This window comes from Giraffa tippelskirchi, chromosome 10, assembly GCF_054371585.1.
Source record: "Giraffa tippelskirchi isolate mGirTip1 chromosome 10, T2T-mGirTip1v1.2.pri, whole genome shotgun sequence".
NCBI lineage: Eukaryota > Metazoa > Chordata > Mammalia > Artiodactyla > Giraffidae > Giraffa > Giraffa tippelskirchi.
This window is the reverse complement of record NC_137284.1, coordinates 13,043,803-13,063,477: the sequence shown is the minus strand read 5'-3', so window position 1 is coordinate 13,063,477 and position 19,675 is coordinate 13,043,803. Positions and strand designations below refer to the sequence as shown.

The following is a 19,675-nucleotide window of genomic DNA, read 5'->3' as shown; positions in this document are numbered from 1 at the left end:
TGATTCTTTTGCTTACTTGGCTGGTATTTCATTTGCTCAGTTATCACATGAGGAAGTTAAAGCAGATGCTTTCAAAGACCTGGACCATTCTAGAAGTCTAAGAGTCACTGGAAATTATGAAAATATTCTAATATCTAAACTTGAGTTCAGAGCCTCAATTTCAATGTTAGCCTTGACTTTTTCACCTTTCACATTTTGGACCTGAGGAAATTTGCTGCTACCTCAAGTCTCACTGGAAACAAACATCAACTATCTTAAAAACGTCAAGATTCTGTAGCAGCAACCCTTGTTCACCCAGCTTTCACACTCCTCTGTCAACCAGCTTGGGTACCAGTGAAATCCATCTTTGTCCTCTCCGTTCTCCTACAGCTCACTCAGGATGCTGAATTCCAAGGTAAGCAGAACATTAACTTACAAATCAAATGTGATGGGACTTCCCTAGTGGTCCGGTAGTTAGTACTTTGCCTTCCAATGCAGGAGGTTCCAGTTTCATGGTCAGGGAGCTGAGATCCCACATGCCTCATGGCTAAAAAACCAAAACATAAAACAGAAGTTCAGTTCAGTTCAGGTGTTCCGTCATGTCCGACTCTCTACGACCCCATGGACTGCAGCACGCCAGCCTTCCCTGTCCATCATCAACTCCCAGAGTTTGCTCAAATTCATGTCCATTGAGTCGGTGATGCCATCCAACCATCTCATCCTCTGTCATCCCCTTCTCCTGCCTTCACTCTTTCCCAGCATCAGGGTCTTTTCAAATGAGTCAGTTCTTCCCATCAGGTGGCCAAAGTATTGGAGTTTCAGCTGCAGCATCAGTCCTTTCAATGAACATTCAGGACTGATTTCCTTTAGGATTGACTGGTTTGATCTTGCAGAAAACAGAAGAAATATTATAACAAATTCAATAAAGATTTTAAAAATGTTCTACATTAAAAAAACCTTAAATCAAACATAGTAATAGTACAAATGGCTTAATACCTAATATATTGTGCTTGTTTTTAAAAATAGGTTTATTTTAAGTTACAGTATGATGCCAATCATAAAGGAAAGCAAATGAAATACTTTTTAAAAATCAGGAAGTAATAATACCGCCATTCAAAGGGAAATGTGTTAATTTGGAGAGGTCTTCCTCTGTCAGATTTTTTGATGCCTTTTACATAGTTGTAATCATTCTGAATTTTAGTTTAATGTTGTAGCACAAATGTTTTCCATGTTATCATATTTGCTTTATATGTAACTTTTTGATAGTTACATCATATTTTAAATTTATCATGAAATATTTCATACAAAAAGACATAAGGAATAAATAGAATGAAATTCATATATTCTCACAGAGCTTAAGAAATAAACCATAGAACAACAATACAATATCTGATGGCCTGTTATTGAGAAGAAAGGACAACATAAAGCAGTGGATTATTATCATTAAAATGCTGAAACAGAACAAGTAGGGGCAGTCGTTTAAAAGTAAGTCTGTGTAGGGGATATATGTACATGTATGGCTGATTCATTTTGATGTACAGTAGAAATTAACAACATTGTGATTGTAAAGCAACTATAGTCCAATTAAAATTAATAAAAAAAAATCACAGGACCTAATATGTCATCATTGCCCAATAGATATTTGTAAATAAAAAAAATAAGTCTATGCAAATCAACTGTATATCAATAAAAATTAAATAAATAAATAAAAGTAGTCTAAGAAGCTGAAAAGGACAAGGTGCTTTTATGAAGATAAAATCCCTCCCACAGCACAGTAATAACATGGTAACAGCAGTCACTTCTGTCAAGGGCAGAATAAAAAAGCAAGGGGACTCATTTTTCACTGAATGCCCTTCTGTGTCTTTCATACTGACTTCTGAATACCATTTAGCTGTTCAAAAACACTAAATACTTTTAAAACCTAAATAATAAAAAAGCATATCTTCCTGTTATAAAACCTATGTTTCTTTTAATTTGCTATTTCACTACTAAAAATATGATCAGGAGTTATTAAAATATACATTCATAAATCTAGAAGAAGTAAAAATGAACAGCGAAGTCATTTCTCTCTTCTTCTAGGGAGAAAACAAGGCTGAGCTTCGAAACAGGGAAGTGCTTGCATCTGTTATATAAAAACTCAGTTCCTTATGAAACTGCTTTTTCATTCTAATGAAACTGCTCCAAATTAAAGCATACTTCCCCCAAACAATGGCAGTGTTTCATACTGAAAGTTGCTCTTTGCAACCCTATGGAATAGTCCATGGAATTCTTTAGGCCAGAAAACTGGAGGAGGTATTCTCCAGTTCCCTTCTCCAGGGGATCTTCCCAACCCAGGGATTGAACCCAAGTCTCCCGCATTGCAGGCAGATTCTTTACCAGCTTAGCCACCAGGGAAACCCTTATTAGATCTATTAGTAATGAAACGGAGCACACCACAGATAAGCTGAATCAGCAAAACTGAGGGGGGGCGGGGCGGTTGTAAAAAATAAGTAAAAACCAGGTTAAGCTTTAAGATAGTGAGAGGTGGTCTGGAATTTGAAAGCTCAATCTGCATTTAATTTTCACACTAACTTCCATGTACAAGGTATATAACTGACTAAGAAGAAAATGCAATTTCATATTTTAAAGCCACAGTTTAATTCCCTGTACTACTTTAGGGAAAAGCAGCTTAGCATAATGGTTGACAGCACAATTTTGAGCTGGCCTAAATCACTTCCAATCATGGTTCCGTCACTTATTAGCTATACAAATTTGGACCATTGCCTCAAGTTCTTCATCTAGAAAATGGGAATAATAATGGTACCCGTCTGATGTGGTTCTTATAAAAATCAAATGAGGTAGCACAGTACTAAATTGCTTAGGACAGTATATGAATGCATGCGTGCTAAGTTGCTCAGTCGTGTCTGACTCTTTGTGACCTCATGGACTCTAGACTGCCAGGTTGCTCTGTCCATGGGGTTTTTCAGGCGAGAATACTGGAGTGGTTGCCATTTCCTTCTCCAGGGGATCTTCCCAACCCAGGAATCAAACCCAGGTCTCCTGCATTGCAGGCAGATTCTTTACCCTCTGAGCCACCAGGGAATATGACACACAATAAGCAGTCAGTAAACGTTTATATGTGTTTACAAATGTTACATAGCATTTTAATTAAGTATTAACCATGTTAATATAACCTTTATTGCTTAAAAACCAATTTGTCTCTGTGTAAAATATCTTCACTGCTTTTTATTATTCATTTGTACTTGATTAAACTGTATAAATGTAAGCTATTGGAATAATGTACAAAAGTATTTTATTTTTAGAATGGCTTCTATCTGCAGCCCTGGAAAAAGGAAACTCTCTTGCCACACAGTGCCATATATACACTCCCCAGGACTTTTCTCAAATGTAAATACACACAAAGTGTTTCAAGAAAGGAAAATTAAAAGTGGAGGGACTTCCCTGGTGGTCCACGGTCCAGTGGTTAGGACTCTGGGCTTCCACTGCAGGGGCCACTGGTGCAATCCTTGGTCAGGGAACTAAGATACTGCAAGCCTCGCGTTGCAGCCATAAATAAATAAATAAAATAAAAATTAAAAGTGGGATTCTATGATATATGAATTATATTCCAATAAAGCTATTTAAAAGGTAAAAAATAAAATAAATAAATCTTTACAATACAATTCATACCTCTGTGTGATCATTCTCTCTGTAGCATAACTACTTTCTTAAATTCTGTGACTATTCAGTTCTTACAGTTCTCTATACTTTTATCACATATGTATGTATCCCCAAGTAATATGTAGTAACAATTGCATGTTTCAGATTCTACATAATTAATATCATACAGTTTGTATTCTACAACATGCTTATATTTTTTCCTCCATGCTATGTTTATGGGAGTCATCAAGTCATATTTGCTATATCATATTTCATCAAATAAATATACTATAATTTCTCTTGTGTTGAATATTTGGGTGGTTTGCAACAATACAGACAATATTTTGACAAATATCATTCGGCATATTATATTTGGGGGAGTCATCAAGTCATATTTGCTATATCATATTTCATCAAATAAATATACTATAATTTCTCTTGTGTTGAATATTTGGGTGGTTTGCAATGATACAGACAATATTTTGACAAATATCATTTGGCATATTATATTTTTCTTCATATAGGATTATTCCATAAGTGTAGATCCTCAAAGTGGAATTATCAAAAAGCATGAAGATTTTTAAGATCCTTGACACATATTGTCAAAATGCTTTCCAGAAGGATTATACCAACTTTATATTCTCACTGGAAATATAGTACTTTGTTTTATCACATACTTCTTAGCCATGGATATTGCAAATTTTTTCTTTAATTTCAACTAGTTTGCTCAGCAAAAGACAGTATATTGATTTCTGGAGAAGTTGAAATTTTTCTGTTATCATATCACATCCTCTGTGATATGTCTTTCATGGCTTTTGCCCATCAAAGCTGTTGGAGAGGATTTTCTCTCAACTTAGTAGCTTTTTATATAACAATATATTAATCTGTTCTCAAATTTGCTATACATTTTTCCTAGGTTTGATGTGTCCATGGTTTAGTTTTTTTTTTTTTTTTTTTTATGGTTTAGTTTTTAAATAATGCCTATTAGTATACCATTAACAACGATGTGATCACTCACCTAGAGCCAGACATCCTGGAATGCGAAGTGAAGTGGGCCTTAGGAAATATCACCACAATCAAAGCTAGTAGAGGTCATGAAATTCCAGCTGAGCTATTTCAAATCCTAAAAGAGGATGCTGTGAAAGTGCTGCACTCAATATACCAGCAAATTTGGAAAACTCAGCAATGGCCACAAGACTGGAAAAGGTCAGTTTTCATTCCAATCCCAAAGACAGGCAATGCCAAAGAATGTTCAAACTACTGCACAATTGCACTCATCCCACATGCTAGCAAAGTAATTCTCAAAATTCTCCAAGCCAGGCTTCAACAGTATGTGAACCATGAACTTTCAGATGTTCAAGGTAGATTTAGAAAAGGCAAAGAAACCAGAGATATAATTGCCAACATCTGTTGGATCACTGAAAAAACAAGAGAGTTCCAGAAAAAGATCTACTTTTGCTTTATTGACTATGCCAAAGCCTTTGACTGTGTGGATCACCACAAACTGTGGAAAATTCTTCAAGAGATGGGAATACCAAACCACCTGACCTGCTTCCAGAGAAACCTGTATGTAAGTCAAGAAGCAACAGTTAGAACCAGACATGGAACAACAGACTGGTTCCAAATTGAGAAAGGAGTATGTCAAGGTTGTGTATTGTCACCCTGCTTATTTAACTTAAATGCAGAGTACATCATGTGAAATGCTGGGCTGGATGAAGCACAAGCTGGAATCAAGATTGCCAGGAGAAATATCAATAACCTCAGATATGCAGATGACACCACCCTTATGGCAGAAAGTGAAGAAGAACTAAAGAGCTTCTTGATGAAAGTGAAAGTGGAGAGTGAAAAAGCTGGCTTAAAGCTCAACATTCAAAAACTAAGATCATAGCATCCGGTCCCATCACTTCATGGCAAATAGATGGGGAAACAATGGAAACAGTGACATACTTTATTTTCTTGGGTTCCAAAATTACTGCAGATGGTGACTGCAGCCTTGAAATTAAAAAACACTTGCTCCTTGGAAGTAAAGCTATGACCAACCTAGACAGCATATTAAAAAGCAGAGACATTACTTTGCCAACAAAGATCCATCTAGTCAAAGCTATGGTTTTTCCCAGTAGTCACATATGGATGTGAGAGGGGCTATAAAGAAACGTGAGCGCTGAAGAACTGATGCTTTTGAACTGTGGTGTTGGAGAAGACTCTTGAGAGTCCCTTGGACTGCAAGGAGATCAAACCAGTCAATCCTAAAGGAAATCAGTCCGAATGTTGTTTGGAAGGACTGATGCTGAAGCTGAAGCTCCAATACTCTGGCCACCTGATGAGAAGAACTGACTCACTGGAAAAGGCCCTGATGCTGGGCAAGATTGAAGGCAGGAGGAGAAGGGAGCGACAGAGGATGAGATAGTTGGATGGCATCACCGACCCGATGGACATGAGTTTGAGCAAGCTCTGGGAGTTAGTGATGGACAGGGAAGCCTGGCGTGCTGCAGTCCATGGGGTCTCCAAGAACGACTGAGTGACTGAACTGAACTGATACAATTAAAAGTTTTAATAACTTTATTCTATTATTATGTCACTTTGCTAATGTGGGTGAAAGTGAAAGTTGCTCAGTCATGTCCAACTCTAATGTGGGTGGTCATACACATAATAGATAAGACATTCTGGTGGTCAAATCATTAATATAATCATTCAATTTACAAATGTGCTAATATGAGGGCTTCCGTGGTGGCTCAGACGGTAAAGAATCTGCCTGCAATGCGGAAGACCTGGGTTCTGTCCCTGGGTTGGGAAGATCCCCTGGAGAAAGGAATGGCTACCCACTCCTGTATTCTGGCCTGGAGAATTTCAGGGACAGAGGAGCGTGGCAGGCTATAGTCCATCTGGTCTCAAAGAGTCAAATATGACTGAGCGAAACTTTAAGATTCTCTTAGTGGTCATAACTCATCCATTTCCTAGAACAGCACTGAAAGAACTGTTGAATGCTAAACCCAGTGTAGTTTGTAAAGTGTGAGCAATTTTTAATCTTATGGAAAACTTTCATTTATGTTTTCTTTCCTTTGTTTATTTATTTTTGTTTTCCTGGGAAAATATTTAGCAGTTCACATTTAAATAACCATCGTGTGTGCTCTGTTGCTCAGTTGTGCCCACCCTTTGCAACCCCGTGGGCTTCAGCCCACCAGGTTCCTCTCCATGGGATTCTCCAGACAAGAATACTGGAGCAGGTTGCCATTTCCTTCTCCAGGGGATCTGCCCAACTCAGGATCAAACCCCCGTCTCTTGCGTCTCTGCATTGCAGGCAGGTTCTTTACTGTTTCACCACTGGGGAAGCCTTCACATGACCATTATATCCCTTCAAATTACATTTCACTAAACTGTGTAATGTTTGCAAACTAAGCAGCCTTGCTATTTCTTCACAAATTTCTTTCACTTTAAACGGTGAGCACTTCCGTAATTTTAAAATAAAAATTTGGCTTTAAAAACAATTTAAGACACAGAGAAAGACAAATACAGGATTTCACTTCTGTGTGGAATCTAAAAAATAATACAAAACAGAAACAGACTCACAAACATAAAAGACTAACTTAAGGTTGCTAAAGGGGGAAGGAGTGGGGAGGGATAAATTAGGAGTATAGGATTAGCAGATACTACTTACATACATGAAGCCTTCCCTGGTGGCTCAGATGGTAAAGAATGTGCCTGTAATGCAGGAGACCCAGGTTCAATCCCTCGGGAGGGAAGATACCCTGGAGGAGGGTATGGCAACCCACTCCAGTTTTCTTGCCTGGAGAATCCCATGGACACAGAAGCCTGGTGGGCTACAGCCCATGGGTTCACAAAGAGTTGGACATCACTGACATGACTTAGCATGCACACACACTGTATATAAAGTAGATAACAAGGTAGCTCAGCTGGTAAAGAATCTTCCTGCAATGCAGGAGACCCCGGTTTGATTCCTGGGTTGAGAAGATCTGCTGGAGAAGGGATAAGCTATCCACTCCAGTATTCTTGGGCTTCCCTTATGGCTCACCTGGTAAAGAATCCGCCTGCAATGTGGGAGACCTGGGTTTGATCCCTGGGTTAGGAAGATCCCCTGGAGAAGGGAAAGGCTACCTGCTCCAGTATTCTGGCCCAGAGAATTCCACGGACTGTATAGTCCAATGGGGTTGCAAAGAGTCAGACAAGACTGAGTGACTTTAAAAATTATTATATAGCACAGGAAACTATATCCAGTATCTTGTAATAACGTATAATGGAAAAGAATTAGAAAATAAATGTATATAAATAACTGAATCATTTTGCTGTGAACCTGAAACTAACACAATATTGTAAATCAGCTAAACTTCAGCTAAAAATAATTTAAGACAGAGGTTGAAGGAATCAGTGGTTTCACTAACAAGGGAAAAGCAAACAGTGACATGTGCTTAATATTCTTATACCTCTTCTGTTATGAAGAAAGTTCTAGGAATTAGTAGATTCCTAGGCTTCTCCTTTGAAGCCTCATGGAATTAATAGAGCTCTTCACAGGTCAGAACAACTATCATCTACCTTGAAGTATTTATTGATCACTGCTTTATGTCCAGACCTGCCACATGTGCTAGGAGATATAAAGAGAATGACCAAGAGATTCTTTCAGGTAGAGCAGAGAAGAGAAGAGAATAGTGAGAAATCTACCTGCAGGTTTCACAGCCAGGATACAGATTATCTTTGATAACCTGAAAGAATATGGATTTTTTTCCCATTGTTAAAATATATTTTCTTCTTTCTTTTGTGTGTACCATAAATCAGTGGGCATCTTTAAATGCACAGACATGCATGGTTCTACATTTGCCATTATTTGCAATACCATAAATCTAATCAAATTAAAAAAAAACACTCATCATTTCTCTTTGAATAAAAAAATGTGTTTTAGAAAGATAATTTGGGAATCAGTGTGGAAAATTGGCTGCAGAGAGGAGATACAGATGGAGGGTGACCATTGTGAAATGGATTCAGTAGTCCAGGTGAGAAAAGGTGAAGGTCTGATGTTACAAGACATCCTGCTAAGCACCACAGGGAACAGAAGCTGAGCAAGACATGGCCCCTGCCGGGAAGGATGATTGAAAAAAAATGCCAAACTCCATGCTCATTTACCCTAACATAAGGCCCTTGGAGCCAGTGATGTAGAAAGCTGTGATTAAGAGAAGAGGGATTTGTATTAAAATTCTGTTGAAGGTGGAGGTTATAAAAAGCAATAATTTGTCCTTGATGTGTTCAGTTGAACTAGACTGTCTCCCTTGTCCTTATGGAGTCAGTTTCTACAGCCTGCTGTTTGTGTTTTGACCGGCCATACAAAACAAGACAACGGGAACAATGCAGTCAGCAGTTGCCTGGACTTGTTATCGGATGTGATTTCAATAACTAACTGCTTGCTGACTCAGAGACGATAGGAAAGCACAAAATCTCCTCTCCCAGTTCTGTGGCCAGCCAAGCGATTACAAGACTGCCAAAGTTCACAGGGATGGGAGACCTAGCTGGCTCATTTGCTGTGTCATCCGTTAAGCAGGACCGAAGTTTCATTGCAAATTGAAAGAATTAAGTGAGTCATGTGAATCATTTCCGGGGCTTGGTGGCCAGGACCAGGTGGGAAAAAGAGACACCTTCCCTGGCCCAGGGTCCCATTACTCACCTGATGTCTCCAGTGGTTCCACAGAGGGGGCTGAGAGCAAAGCTACCGCGGCACTTCCCCCACCTGTCTGGAGAAAGCAGACACCCAGCACAGAGCCTAGTCACCCAGGGAAGAATGATGGGAATGTGGGATCAGATATGGCTGAATACTGGCTTTGTCAAGGCTGGGTGACTTCCTGCAAGTCAGTTAAGCTCTTTCAGACTCAGATTTCCCACCTTTAAAATAGTGGTCATGCAATGACCTCATATATCTCTGCAAAGCTTTTGGCTAATATCAAGTGTATTTGGTATGGGGGCTTCCCAGGCGGCCCAGGCGTAAAGAACCTGCCTGCCAATGCAGGAGATGCAAAAGATGTATGTTCGATCCCCGGTCAGGAAGATCCACTGGAATCGGAAATGGCATCCCACTCCAGTATTCTCGCCTGGAGAACCCCATGGACAGAGGAGTCAGGTGGGCTACAGTCCATGGGGTCACAAACAGTCAGACATGACTAAACGACTAAGCAATAACAGGGCATCTCTGCAAAATAGTATGTGAACAACACCTGGCACCCTCGTGCTTTGCTGGGAAGAATGTCAAATGGTGCCGCCTCTTCGGAAAACAGTTTGGCAGTTTCTTAAAAAGTTAAACATCAGTTTGCCATACAACCCAGCAATTCTACTCCTAGGCATCGGTCCAAGAGAAATGAAAACATATGTCACCACAAAGACTGATGTGTGAATGTTCATAGCTGCTTTATTCATGAGCGAACCACAAAAACATTATGCTAAGTGAAAGAAGCCACATGAAAAAAAAATCACATATTGCCTGAGCCTACTCACATGAGGAAAGGCAAATCCAGAAAAGATAAATCTATAGAAACTTAAAGTAGGTTAGAGTTGCCTGGGGCTAGGGAGGGGGGAAGGGAAGAGACTGCAAGTGGGCAGGAGGGATTTGTCTGGGGTGATGGAAATGCTCTGAAATTGGACTGTGGTGGTGGGCATGCAGAACTCTGTAAAATTTACTAAAAGCCACTGAACATACACTTAAAATAGTGGAGTTTTACGAAATTTAAATCAGACCTCAATAAAGTTGTTTTTAGAAACCCACCAGACATGTATAGATACGCAATACTATAACAAATCACTAAATAATAATAATAGAAAATAAGTATTAATAACACATATTTATTTAATATAATAAATAATGCATATTAATTAATAATAAATACGTAATAATATTAATAATAAGCATTTACTGGTAAGCTGCTTTAAACACATTACACGCTGTAACTCAATTCAACCCATTTATTTCTAAGGCATAATTCTTAGTTTGAGTCTTTCAAACAGCACTTTTACTATCTTTTCCTTATTCACTTACCGTCAACACCAGTTATCGACCAAATATTGTTTTTTAAACAAAATTACTTAAATAAAACTTAGATAAATTCACTTAAAAAATGTCACTAAGGTAAATGCAAGATCAGTATCATTTGTCACAAACAAAATGTAGGTGAAAATAAGCACATGGAAAGCCAAACAATCTTGGTTTGCAGACAAGTGCTGTTACCTAAGGAAGCCAGGCTCTCTCTGCTTGAAAGAAGAGACTGACAATACTAACGAGGTGGTTTATACCAGCATCAAAAGTGAATTTGTCTCTGATGTAATCAGAACCCGAGACAGGTATCCCAGACTGAGAACAAAGCAGGTTTTTTGTGCCTCCACCATCAATAGACTTGAAGACAATGGAAGCCAGATAGCTTCTTAGGTTATCGGAGGTGGAAGGCGGCTGAGAATCCAGAACAGCGGCCCTGAAAGAGGGGCTGGGAGGGGTGGGCACCGCCGTGCTGACTCTTGACTTGGGCAGGAATTCTGCCTCCTCTGAGGCAGGATGTGGCCTGAAAGAGTCACTCGTGGGGACCACAGAATTGTAAAGGAGAAGATGGCACCCATCCACTGGAGGTTGGAAGCCACCTCAGCTTGGAGCTGTGACCTCAACAGAGACACAGGCCTTGGAAACCCTGGGTGCTCCCCCTACGCCACCCCCGCAGTGTGGAAAGTACGTGGAATGGGAACTAAGGGACGGTTGAGGTGGTCAGGCCAGAGTTACCCTCCAGTGTTGGGGAACTACTCAAGCTAATGAGAGAATCAGAATTTATTAATATACCCAGCACAAGGGGACCTCAATAGCCAAGATGTGTTAGCCAGAGAGGCAACTGAACCTAAGAGGATCAGACTGCTTTTAGAGCGGAGACGTGTGTTCTCTCTTCCTTCTTTCCCAAAATTATGGGAGAAAAAGATTCCACTGAGCATGGCAGAAGGGAAAAAAATAAAACATTTCAGGTTTATGTTGTTGTTGAGTCGCTAAGTCATGTCTGACTCTGTGACATAATGGACTGTAGCCCACCAGGCTCCTCTGTCCATGGGACTTCCCAGGCGAGAATACTGGAGTGGGTTGCCATTTCGTTTTCCAAGGGAGTCTTTCCAGGGATTGAACTGGTGTCCCAGGATTGGCAGGCATTCATTTCCATTGAGTCATGAGCTTCCTCTTTTGGGTTTATACCCCACTTGATTTCGATTGTTCAATAAACTGGGGAGATACCGTTTAAAGCGACTTAAAAAGATCTCACTTTCACACTCTGCCATTCAACTGCTGCCTAGACTGTGACATCCAAAATTATCTCTGGTTCCTCCTACAGTTTAGGAAATGCAGCTCTAGGGAAAGTGAAGAGTTGCCTTCAGCCCCACCTACATCCCCAGCGTTGCCAACCAGGATGATGGAAATGTGATAGAATGACAGCTAAATGGCTTCTCCTCCCAACATTTATAAGCCTTGTTCTGCCTCTTCCAAGCTATGGAGCCCATAAAATTTAGTAACATTCCTTCCCCGACCAAAATGACTATTTTCCTCTCAACCCCTCCCCCTTTCTATTTTTCTCACTTGCTCTGCTTTACTTCCCCCTTACTGATTCCTGGTTCTTGACTTTCCTTGGTCAGCAAAGGAGAATTACTTCCCACTGGTGGCTCTAAGGCTCAAATGAGAATCCAGGGCACCACAAGAGGCAAAAGGTTGAGGAACAAAAACTTCTGCCTGCAGTGGTCAGGGTCTGAGTTCAGGTTCTGCCTGTAGCCCCGGGCAAGTTCCTAAACTACTCGAATTATGTTTATCTATTAAATGGGATTAATAATATCTGTTTCCTGTGAGGTTGTGAAGCTCTAAGGTAATGTGAAAATACATACAATATAATTCCACAAAAATCTTCCCTTTAATTTTTGCGCTGATGGTTTTTAAAGGACCACCTAAAAAAAACTGATTTGCCTAATTAAGATCCATCGGTACATTTCAACACCTCTCAGAAACATAAAATTGAATGAAAAGAATGAACTTGTTTGCAAGGCAGGAATAGAGAGGCAGACGTAGAGAACGGATTTGTGGACACAGGGTAGGGGAGAGCATGGGATGATTTTAGAAAGTATTATGGAAACATATACATTACCATGGGTAAAACAGATAACTAGTGGAACATTGCTGTATAGCTCAGGGACCCCAGCCTGGCACTCTGTGACCACCTAGAGAGGTGGGAGGGAAGCTCAAGCAGGAGAGAATTATATATATGGCAGAAACCAACACAACATTGTAAAGCAACTACCCTCCAATTAAAAAATAATAATTTTGAAAATTGAATGAAGAGTAATTTGTAGAAACATATGCAATGTAATTTCTTGCATATTTATGTTTCAAGCTTTATTGGAATCTAGTTGACACACAATATTCTGTAAGTTTAAGGTATACAGTGTGATGATTTGATGCATTTATATATGACAAAATAATTACTAATTAATATCTCCATCACCTTTTTTTGTGGTAAAAATATTTAAGATCTACTCTCCTAGCAACTTTCAAGTATATAAGACAGTATCCCTAACAGTGGTCACCATGCTGTCCATTAGAGCCCCAGAACTTACTCATAACTGAAAAGTTTGTACTCTTTGACTAATATCCCATTTTCCCACCCCCTAGCCCCTGAAAATCACCTTTCCATCTCTGTTTCTGAGTATAACTTCTTAAGATTCTATATGTAAGTGGTACATGTGGTATGTATGGTATTTGTCTTTCTCTGTCTTATTTCATTTAGCATAATACTCTTAATGTCCATCCATGTCATCGCAAAAGGCAGGGTTTTTTCCTTTTCTATGGCTACATAGTATTCCTTTGTATATACGTCACATTTTCTTCATCCACTCACCTGGGATGGACACTTGGATGGTTTCTGTGTCTTGGCTATTGTGAATAATGCTGTGACGAACATGGGGGTGTGACTATTTCATTAAGATAGTTATTTCATTTTCTTTACGTAAGTACCCAGGAAGGGAATTGCTGGATCATATGGTAGTTCCATTTTTAATTTTTTTTAATTGAAGTGTAGTCAATATACAATATATGAGTCAGGTGTGCAATATTGTCATTCACAATTTTTAAAGGTTATACTGCCATTTATAGTTATTATAAAATATTGGCTCTATTTCCTGTGTTGTAGAATATATCCTTGTCATGTATTTGTTTTATACATAGTAGTTTGTATCTCTTAATCCCCTGCCACGATCTTGTCCCTCCTCCTTCCCTCTCCCCACTGGTAACCACTCCCTCATCTGTAAGTCTGTTTCTTTCTTGTTATTTTCATTACCTTGTTTTGTCTTTTAGATTCCACATATAAATGGTATCACACAGCATTTATCTTTCTGTCTGACTTATTTCACCAAGCATAATACCCTCCAAGTCCATCTGTGTTTGCAAATGGCAACATTTCATTCTTTTTTGTGGCTGAATAGCATACTGCGGTATACAATGGAATGCCATATATATACACGCATGTGTGTGTATATATATACTGTCTGCCCTCGTGGCTCAGCTGGTAAAGAATCCGCCTGCAGTATGGGAGACCTGGGTTTGGTCTCTGGGTTGGGAAGATGTCCTGGAGAAGGGAAAGGCTACCACTCCAGAATTCTGGCCTGGAGAATTCCACGGACTGTATAGTCCATGGGGTTGCAGAGAGTGAGACACAACTGAGCGACTTTCACTTTCACTTTCAATAGTGTCTTCTTTATCCATTCACCTGTTGATGGACACTTAGGTTGATTCTATATCTTGGCTATTATACATAATGTTTGCATGAATATTGGAGTGTATGTACTTTTTTGAATTAGTGCTTCCTTTTTCTTCAGATATGTATCCAGGAGTAGAATTACTGAATCATATGGTAGTTCTATTTTCAGTTTTATGAGGAACCTCCATATGCTTTCCATAGTGCCTGTAATTATTTACATTCCCACCATCAGTACACAAGGATCTTTTTTTCCCCACATCCTGGAGAAAAGATTTCTGGTTATTTCCTGCCTTTTGACTACCATGCTGACAGGTGTGAGGCAGTATTTCACTGTGGTTTTGATTTGTGTTTCCCTGATAAGGGGTATTGAGCTTATTTCCATGTATCTGTTGGCCATTGTATGTCTTCCTTGCAAAACACTTTAAATTTTTTAAAAAGTAAAAATAGTGCTATGTGTTGTTCATGAACATATGCATATGAAGGGAAAGAACTTCAAATGTGTAACTTTCAAATGAGTAAACTCAAGCTAATGGGAAAAAGGGACCATGGGCCTGGGGGATTCAGCCATAGGTATTGTGTTTTATTTCTTCAAAAAAGAAAGAGAAAGAAATAGTCAAAGCAAATATAATGAATTAGGGGCAACTGTTCAATCTGAGTGGTAGACATATGAATGTTTATAATATTTTTCTCTGTGCTTTTATCTTTTGAAAAAATTTTTCTTAAAAAATATTTCTGCTCAATATTGAAAATCTGGAGGCAACAGAAAAGGATAAAGACAATAACAATAATAAAAACCCAACTAGAATAATTGCTATCAACATTCATGGGTATATGTACCACTCATCGTTTTCATTCACTTATACACACAAATGCACTTAAACACAATTGGATCATTTTGTTTGCGGTACCTAAGGCATCTGTTGGCATCTGGGTTGGGTGGCCTAGGTGTCAAACAACAGGCCTTAAGAAAATGAAACATTCCCTTCATCCTTTTATTATTGAAGCTGCATGGTTTATAAAATTGCTCTTTACTAAAGATCTGCTGTGTAGAGCGTAAGTATTTAATTTAATCCGCATCCACTTAGGCTTGCCTGGTGTTTGTTATTCATTTATATTTTACTGTGTTACATAATGCCAAATTCATCTGCCAGTTCACTCCATTCAGTTTTTGTTTTTTTAAAAAAGCAATAGTTTTTTGACATATAGATACCAACTTCGGGTGATCAGCTAAATTTTTTTTTAGTCTACTTAATTTAGAACTGTTGATGTATCTTCCTTCTACTCTAATAATATATGAGGGTATTTTTTTTCTTTTCACCTTTTTACCTACTTCTTTGAGTTTGAACCAAACTGAGGAGTTGGTTACGGTTTGAATACTCAATTGGCCAGGAAATCTGAATTTGGGATCTAATAGCTGGATAAGTCACCTGAAAGTCTAAAACTGCACCAGGATAAGTAACCACAGGCATAGGTGGTTCTTTAAGTTTAAATTCACTAAAATTGAATAAAATTTAAAGTTCAGTTCCTCAGTCACACGAGACACGTGTCCAAGTGCTCAGTTGTCCCGTGTGGCTGGTGGTTTCCATGCTGGACAGCCCAGGTCTCAAACACAACTGTATCTCACAAAGAACCGTAGGACGGTCCTGGTCTAGAGCACTTTCCACACTCCCCACCTTCCTAACTGTGAAGAGCTTCTGCAGGTACAACTCTGGATGAGGAAACTGTGGGTAAGACATGAATGATACGGATAAAACTAGCTAATTCGAGCCCTCTTCACTCTTCCCTAGGGAATGCTATGTCTCATGAGCTATTCAGGCTTCTGTCCTGGTCTCCATCTTTGAATTGGTCTAAGATTTTCAGATAAAGATCTTACCAAGAGGAGACTTTCCTGGTAGTCGAGTGGTTAAAAATCCACCTGTCAATGCAGTGGGCACCAGTTCATTCCCTGGTCTGTGAGTAAAGATCCCCAATAAAGGGGCAGCTAAGCCTGTGCACCCTAGAGCCTGTGCTCTGCAAGAAGAGAAACTCTTGCACCCCAGCTAGAGAGTAGCCCTGCTTGCTGCAAGTAGAGAAAGCTTGCAGGCAACAGTGAAAACCCAGTGCGGCCAAAAATCAAATAAATAAATAAATATTCTGTAAAAAAGATCTTAGCAAGAGAGAGAAGTCTGTGCACCCAAGGCTCCTTGTTATGTTTGTTTATGAGAGAAAGTTTCGGGATTTGAGGCAAATGTAATCAGTAATCTAATTTCATTCTTAGAAAATTTCTAGTCACTTCTTCCTTCCTGAAAGGTAGACTAAGTCAACTAACAGAATGTGGAGAGCAGGCAACTGGGCAATTTGTGTTCAGTGACTCCATAAGGTCAACAAGTGGTCACAGCTCAGGAGGTCTCTTCTTTTTGTCAAGGACATGATCTGCTGGCAAATAAGGGGATGAGATAAACTAGTACCTGTAAATCTTTGAATCCAGGGAAAATAGTTAGCAAGTGAAGTTTCTTGTGACTACATATTTCCAAAACTCATGAGAAGAAATTTGCTTTTAATTTTTAAAATGTATTTATTTGGCTCTGCTGGGTCTTAGCTGCAGCACTCAGGATCTCTTCAGTGCGGCACGTGGGATCCACTTCCCTAACCAGGGATCGAACCCGGGCCCCCTGCATTGAGAGAGCAGAGTCTTAGCCACTGGCCCACCAGGAAAGTCCTAAGATTTTTTCTTAAAATTCTCTCCACTGTTTCTCTGTACCTGATGCACTTTTATTTAACTTTCCATTAAGTTTTTCTTCCCTCTGTACTTTTCCATTTGGCTTTTACAGAAGTGTGCTCTATGGCTCTTCGAGAATGACTCTATGTACCACTTAAACCTTAAATCATCACATTTTATTAGGACACCTATAAAATATTTATTATTTCAATTAATAAATGTTTGTCCTTCTCAACAATTGCCTTGAGGCATGAGTACAAAATTAAGAACCCTCAGAAAGTTATGCAAAACTATAAAAACCTTCAGCCAATGACAAAGGTACTCTTTAGGCATTAAGCCATTTTAAATAATTTTAAAGCAGCTTTCACAAAATTTCCTCTCCTGAAGAGGCCAGCTAAAGAAAGATAAATGTTGGTACAAACTCTGCAGGAAGCCACACAAGTGGCTTCACCAGGGTTGGAGTAGAGAAGAGCTTAGGTAAACGAGCATCCTCCACGGTGAGGCCTCTGTGGTCTCCTGGTCCCTGTTTTCTAGATGGAATTTGGGACCTGTGAGTAGGTGTGCCCCACCAGATCACCAGCCACAGCGCTGCAGAGGGAGAGAGGCAGTCACTAGGGTAACCAAATCTCAAACCGCTTAGGTCTTTACAGACATGGTCAACCCTTAAAATTCTCCTTGGAAGCAAATAGGCAACTTGTTCAGACTCTGAGATGATTTTGGTCTCATAATTGGAGGGTTTCAGAGGGAAAGAAGATACATGTGATGACTTTAAAGTCTGTGAATCTCTCCCTGAACTGCTAGGCAAATATTAGCCCTGTATGCTGTCACCACTGGCTTATCTTCAGTTCACTAGAGGTTAATCATCACTCCCAGCTCCCCGCTTTGCCTCTCTGCTGTAACAATAACGAGCTGGAAGGAGACTCTGAGAGGCCGCCTTGATTTTAATCAACCACAGAGAGTAACTCATTACAAACAACCTCACTGTTCATTGAGTGTATTTTCCAGGGTGATGCTCAGACCCCCTGTGTAAGCAGAATCACATGCTTACAAAAAAGCATGTTCCCTGGCTCCACCTGAGACCCAGTGACTCAGAATCTTGGGAGAGAGGCACCAGCAATACACATTCTAATCAACTCTCCTCTATGCTTCCTTAGAGAAAATGTGAGCTTCAATGGATGGAAGATGAGAAGGGGTTCTATGTCTTTTTTTTTTAATGAAGAAACAAGATGAGTCAGAAACTCAGCTGCATCTCTGAACAAGAGCAAAGAAAAATTAATAATTGAGAACTAAGTCTGGGTAAAAACAGAGTAGAAGAATTATAAAGCTATAGATACTTCTAAGGAGTCCAGGGACTGGACTTGACAAGTCCTTGATCATCCTCTATCCCTCATTTTTCAAGCCAGTTCAGTTTCAGATATCCTGTCATCTTGGTGGAGCCCACTGGCCAGTGTTTGCTTCCCTTTATTTCCATTTCTCATTTGTAAAATGAGAAATAGAAATTTCGGTCGTGTACACCACATAATGTTTTTGTAAAGATGGATCCAATGAGATGACATATGTGAACACAATTTGAGAACTATAAAATGCTTTACAAACATTATGAGGTCCAGGGAATAGTGAACTGTAGTATTCTTTCATTGACTAATTCTTTGTCATTTTGGGGGGAAAAATCAGTTACTAATTCAATCTTCTATTCTGTGAATTAGGGCCGTGTCTTTGCATCATGAGTGAACTCTATTATGGAACAATCAATTCATTCATTGTTTGTCTTTGCAATTGAGTTAACATGTGGTAATTTACACTGGTTATGGAGCTACAGATAAGATGCCTTACTTAGGGCTCTTCGCAAATGTCGACACAGTTTAAATCCTCAGTGCTCTCACCACTCTTCATTTTGTTTCTTTTCTTCTTGGCCATTCATTTAAAGTTATCTAATTAGTTTTTAAATAAGTAATACATATGTAAGAATCAAAAATCAAAAGGTATAAATCTGCATTCCCCATCCATCTAATTCCTGCCAATCCTTGTAAGCAATTAGTCATTGTTTTCTTTTCAATTTTATTGAAGTATAGTTGATTTACAATATTGTGTTAATTTCCACTGTATAGCAAGTTGACTCAGATATGTATTCTATTTTTCCTATTCTTTTCCACTATATTTTATCACAGGATATTGAATATAGTTCCCTGTGCTATATACTAGGACTTTGTTTTTTATCTATCCTGTATATAATAGTTTGCATTTGCTAATCCCCAAACTCCGTGTCCCTGAATTCTCGTGTACACTTCCAAAGATTATTTTTATGCATACAAACACGATATAAATATATATCATCCTTCCTTTTACCTTTTAACATGGTAGCAGTATACTCCACACAATAAACTGCTTGTTTCGCTTCACAATACATCTTGGAGATCTTTCCCTAACACAGAATAAAGAGTTTCCTCAATCTTTTCTACAGCTACAGTAAATACCATTGTATAGCTAAGCTGTAATTCAGCTATAACCAGTCTCATAATGATAAACTTTTAGGGAGATTTCAATCTTTTGTTATTATAAATAATGCTATAGAGAATACAGTTGAACATACATTATTCTTTATTTGTGT

The 19,675-nt window shown here is 39.0% G+C and overlaps 1 protein-coding gene across 1 annotated transcript in view; it reads right to left on the bottom strand.

Moving 5' to 3' along the window:
• PRDM10 (PR/SET domain 10) overlaps positions 1-19,675 on the bottom strand; it is a 147,173-nt gene that overhangs the window by 112,938 nt on the left and 14,560 nt on the right. The window contains exon 3 of the mRNA XM_081534046.1: positions 416-526. The gene's annotated coding sequence lies outside the window, so the exon portion shown is untranslated. The remainder of the gene's footprint in view (positions 1-415; positions 527-19,675) is intronic.